The following is a 6,000-nucleotide window of genomic DNA, read 5'->3' on the forward strand; positions in this document are numbered from 1 at the left end:
GATACAGGGTGATCTCTCTGTATTATTTCTTACAACTGCATATAAACCTACAATTTTTTCAAAATTTAAAATGTTTTCATTAAAAAGAAAATCTGGGAACTGGAGGTGTCGCCCAGTGGTGGAGTGCTGGCCTAGCCCGCCTGAGGCCTTTGCTTCAGTCTCTAGCACTAAAGAAAGAAAAAGGGAAAGAAAAAGAGAAAGGACAGAATGATCAGGAAGGAAAAGAGTTCCGTGAGATTTCCACCTCTGCAGGCAGTGGGTCCCCAAGGATGAAAATCAGGGGGCTGGATTGGAAGGCAACACCCATCTAATCAATTTCATGCAGGAAAACAAATCATTACACAAGTTGTCACTTACGACGATAAATATTGTTGTGGGGGTGGGGTTGCCTAATGAAGACAAGGCTGTGATTGACCATTCTGGTGGGAATGAAGATGCGAAGGACCACTTGTAACTGCCCTGCGAGCTCCAGAAATGAAAGACTGAAGGTTTACATTCTCAGCTCAACACAGGGTCAGAGACCAGGGCCACTCCTGACTACTCAAAAAAAAAAAAAAAAAAAAATGCACACATACACACACACATGCCAGGGTTCAATCTTCAGTACCAAAAGAAAAAAATAAAAACAAAACCAGAAAACTGAAAAGGGAATATTTGGGTGGAAGCAGATGACTGCAGCAGTTTCTCAACTTCCCAAATTCAAAATTCAAGGAGAACTCCTTGCCTATGGGAGCAGCCCCTCTTCCCATCTGTTGATCCTGACTTCCATGGGAGCATGTAGTGGTCTCACCTGCAGATGTTATTTTGCAAGGGCAAACTGATTCCTTGAGAAGGCTCCGCTCACCTTCTGTTGCTTCCAAACTTGTAAAAATAGATTCCAAGAAACCTCCAGGACCAGCCAAAGTCTGACCATGGTTCACAACAAAACAAGCCTTAGGCAATTAAATGAACAGAAACCAGGAAACGTGGGCATGACTGGATTCTAGAGGAGCTGTGTCAGGGAGGAAAAGATGCAAGATTTGATTTTGCTGAATTTATCAATATGATATGAGGGCACATGGCGGAGGTTTGGGTTTTGTGCTTCAGATGGAAACCGTGTTGTTGTTCTAGTAGCAGGGATCAAACCCAAGGGTGCTTTACCACTGAGCCACATCCCCAGCCCTTTTTATTTTTTATTTTGAGACAGGGTCTCAGTAAGTTGCTTAGAGTCTTGCTAAGTTGCTGAGGCTGACCTTAAACTTGTGCTCTTCCTGCCTCAGCCTCCCAAGTAGTTGGGATTACAGGCGCATGCCACCGTACCCAGCTCTAATTGAAATAGTTGTAAGAGCTCAACTCGGTGATTGAAACCTGGACTCACCAGTGGCCTTTATCAAATGAAACTCGATGCCAGAAACTCTTTAGATAAGTGTGGAAGAAAGAACCCCAGCATTGGGTTAGATGACTGGGCAGGGCAGGTGCCAAGTCTTCCATGTTGACTGGCAAGGGGGTGATTACTAGTTGCTGGTTTCTCAACAGGGGTCATTGCTTTGGTATGTTACCAGCAGGTGCCCCAGCCTCCCCCTCCAACATCCCCTCCACTCAACCACCAGAGTGACCCCCTCACCCATCTGCCACTCTGGAAGTTCCTATCCACATGTGAACAATCCTGTATTTTCCCAGCACTGGGAATTTTTCAAGTGATTGGCCACCTCACAAGCACAAACTTGAAAAGCTGTAAATGAATCAGAATACATCCATTTATATAATTTAGCTTATCAATTTGATGACATGAATCTTGAAAATGCCAGTTATAGGGCTGGGGAACATAGCTCAGTTGGCAGAGTGCTTGCCTTGCAAGCACAAGGCCCTGGGTTCAATTCCCAGCACCGCCCAAAAGAAAATGTGTTATATAGCTCATGACTTCTATGTAAGTTACATATAACTTATCAAGCATGCTTTTTGCCCTCTGCCCACTCATCATGAAATGGTTTTTGCTTCTTTTTTGCAGAACTGGGGATAGAGCCCAGACCCTCATGCCAGGCAAGTGCTCTGCCACTGAGCTGTACCTTTTTTCCATTGTTTTGGTTTTTTTGGACACAGGATCTCACTTGTTGCCCAGGGGGGACCCAAACTCATGCCTCAGTCTCCTGAGTAGCTGGGATTACAGGCACATGTTACCGCACCCAGCCTGGCATACAATTTTAAATTCCTTTCCCTTCTGAAATATCTGTTAGATACACAAAATTAGAAAAAAATAAAACATTTTCTACATGCCCATCATACAGACTCAATAGTTAAGTTTTGTTCTTTCCTTCTTTTAGTGCAGAAGTGTTTTAAAGCAAATTCCGGGCATCATGACGTTCTACTCTGATATATTTCAGTGTGCAACCATTAAGAAATAATCCTGGTAACTCCACATCATGTACACCTGAAGCAGACCAGAAACCTCCACCAGAAGACCCTTACCATAATAAAGCAGAAAACCCACCATAATTGTAACATATAAGTTCCTCTTCTTGTCAGAAAGCTTTATAACGGAATATCAACAAAAATTTCTACAAAAAAATCAATGTGGGATAGGACTTCCTACTTCTTTTGAGGGCTAAGTTACTCTGTCTTGCAAAAACTAAGTTTGGCTGCAGACTTGATGATGTCACTTCTGCTTTTGTTGTAAAACCTCTGACTAATCTTAAAAAATGGGACAAAGTAGACCTTCTGTGAACTCAAGAAAAAAAACATACTTTTATGTACACTCCAACAAAAATGTAAACCTTCAAGCCCCCACCATCTTGGGTATAAAGTTCCAAGAATTTCCAGACTCGAGTTCCAGAGAACTTTAGGTGATAGCCCCTCTGGGCTCTGCAGCCAATAAACCTGCTTCCTGAAAATTCCTCCAGTGTCCAGCCTTTTCTGTCCTACGTCACAACCACAAGAGCAGGATTCCAAATAGAATAAGTTATACTCTATGTATATATAATTTGCCAAAATACATTCTACTATCATTTATAACTAAAAAGAACAAATAATAATAATAATAATAATAATAATCCTGCTGGGTGCTGTGGCAAACGCCTGTAATCCCAGCAGCTAGGGAGGCTGAGGCAGGAGGATCTCAAGTTCAAAGCCAGCCTCAGCAACTTAGGGAGGCCCCAAGCAACTCAGTGAGATCCTGTCTCAAAATAAAATATAAAAAAGGACTGGGGATGTGGTTCAGTGGTTAAGCACATCTAGGTTCAATCCACAGTATGGATAAATAAATAATAAATAAATAAGGAAAGAAGGAAGGAAATAAATAAATAAATAAATGATCCTGCTGGACGCTATGGCTCATGTCAACCCCAGCAACTTAAGAGGCTAAGGCAGGAAGATTGTAAGTTTGAGGTCAGCCTGGACAACTTAGCAAGACCCTGCCTCAAAATTGAAAAATAAAATTAATAAAAAGGGTAGGAGTGTATTTCCATGGTAGAGTGTCCTGCCCTTAAAAAAAAAAAAAAAGTATTTTTTGAAATCATTTGCTCTCCAGTCTTAATCAAAAAGTTCTCATTTTCTCCAAATGTCTTTTCCTGATTGCTTTGTTCAAATCGGGCTTCATAAAGGGTATCCCATCATGGCCACTCTGGGTGGTGGTGGTGTTTTTCAGACCATCTATTGAGTCTGTCATCCTGGGTAATCCCTGCCCTTGTTTTCTGCTAGTTGCATTCCCTCGCCTTGGGGCAGAAATGGGTCACCCCTCTCTCAGAATGTCCTACGCTCTGGGCTTGCCTGCTTTTCTCCCTGTGCTGTCCTGTCAGCTGCACTCTGTCCCCTGTTCCTTGTAACCTAACCCCGAGGCCTGCGCGGACTGGATCCCGCCTTTTGGGTGAGAGCGCATGGCTGTGCGGAGGCCTCCTGAAGCGGCACCTGGGCCCCAGGCTTCTCCTTGGGAAAATCCCATCCATCTTCCACGGAACAGATTCTTCCTTTGAAGATCCTTGTCTGAGACAATGATTTCATGAGTGGTTGTAAAAACGGTGCCGTCCTGATTCTATCATTCCTGGTGCCTGGATCAGCTGGAAATCTTCTGTAAACAAGAATTTCTCCCAACAACCACGTCTGTATGCCTGGAAATGTAGTTCATGAGGAGAAGCAGGTCAGAGTTTTGTTTTTTGTTTTTTGTTTTTTTTTTTTCTTTTTAAAAAGTAACTTTGTTGGGATTTAATCCACATCCCATACAATGCACCTTTTACTTTTTGGGTTTTTTTTTCAGCACTGGCGATGGAACCCAGGGCCTTGCTAGGCAAGCGCTCTGCTGCTGAGCTCCATCCCCAGCCCGCCATCCACTCTTTTAAAGTGTGCAAGTCAGTGATTTGAGACTCTTCAGAGTTGTGCATCCATCATTGCTATTCCAAAGCATTTTTTTGTCACCCCCAGAAGAAACTCTGTACCCATTAGCTGCACTCTCATTTCTTCCTTCCCCAACTCTTGGTAACTATTAAGCTTCTTCCTGCCATTATGGATTTACCTGTTCTGGGCATTTCACATAAATGGAGTCAGGCAACATGTGATCTTTCAAGATGGGCTTGCTTTGGTTTCCCTGGTGATGGGAGGATTGAACCCAGGACCTCACACATGTTAGGCAAGCGCTCCAACCCTGATCTACCTCCCCAGCCCCAGAATAATTTGAGACTTATTGAAAAGTTGCAGATAGGACAGAATGCCTGTTCAGTTCACACCCAGTTTCCCCCACTGTTAATGTCTTCCATGACCACGGAACCTTTATCAAAACGGAGGGAGTGGGGCTGAGGGTGCAGCTCAGCGACAGAGCAGGGGGTTAGCAGGCATGAGGTCCCGGGTTTTGATCCCCAGCACAACAGACACAGTTAGGAAAGCAACATTGGTACAGAACTAGAGTCTGAACTCCAGGCATTATTTGGATTTCAACGATTTTTCTACAAACATCTTTTTTGTTCCAGGGTGCAATTCAGAGTACCCTTGTCTTTTCTTGACCCTTTAGTCTCCTCCAGTCCATGACAGTTTTTCAGTCTCCTCTTGTTTTTCATAATCTTTTTTTTTTTTTGGGTGCTGGGGATCGAACCCAGGGCCTATGTGCTTACAAGGCAAGCACTCTACCGACTGAGCTATCTCCCCAGCCTGTTTTTCATAATTTTAAGAGTGGGAGGAGTACAGACCAGGTAGCTTCAGAATGTTTCCATTTGGATTAGTCCAATTCTTTTCTTGTGTCTCTGCCAGGTCACAGTCCCTTCTCATAACATGGTATCAGAGCTGCATACTATCACACGGGCACAGCTGTTAAATTTCTTAATTTGTGGTAAAATATATATTGCTAAGTCACATTTTAAGTCATTTAATGCAGGCAAAAATATTTGGCTGGAACTTAATTTCGTTTTAGTTTCTTTGTTATTTGCATAGCATGTTGATTTTCTATTGATGTTGCACCAAATTACCACAATACAGTGACTTAGGATGACACAAATTTATTCTCTGCAGATCAGGAGTCCCACATGGACCTCAGTGCGCCTGTAATCAAGGGAAGGCTCCTTTGTGGAGTTTCTAGGGAAGAATCCTTTCCTTGCTTTTTCCAGCCTCCAGAGGTGCCTGTGTTCTTTGGCTCAGCATCCTTTCCTCCGTTGCTGTGATATGATGATATTTATTTTTTGGTTTTTTGTCCCTCATCCCTGGCTCTAGTGACTCGAACAATAAGGGTCAATATTTGGCCTTTTTTCTTTGTTTCCCAAAGCAGCTTCAAAGCAATAAAGGCAGAGGTGGTCCTCGTTAGGAAGCTAGGGTGCTTTCAGCTTCAGGAGCAACCTTGGAAAGCAAGGCCTCTCTCCTCCCTCCCCCTCCTTTCACCTGCTCCTTTTTCTCCCCAAGACAGGCTACAGAAGCTGGAATTTCCCTCCCCTAAGATGGGTCCTAGAGACTAAAAACCTACCCTAATCTTCCCCCATCTCTCTGCCTTGGAGATGGCCATAAAAAACACTCTCTGATAGTAGATCTTTTTTTTTTTTTTTTAAAGGAAAT

This window comes from Sciurus vulgaris (genome assembly GCF_902686455.1).
Source record: "Sciurus vulgaris genome assembly, chromosome: 1".
Lineage (NCBI taxonomy): Eukaryota > Metazoa > Chordata > Mammalia > Rodentia > Sciuridae > Sciurus > Sciurus vulgaris.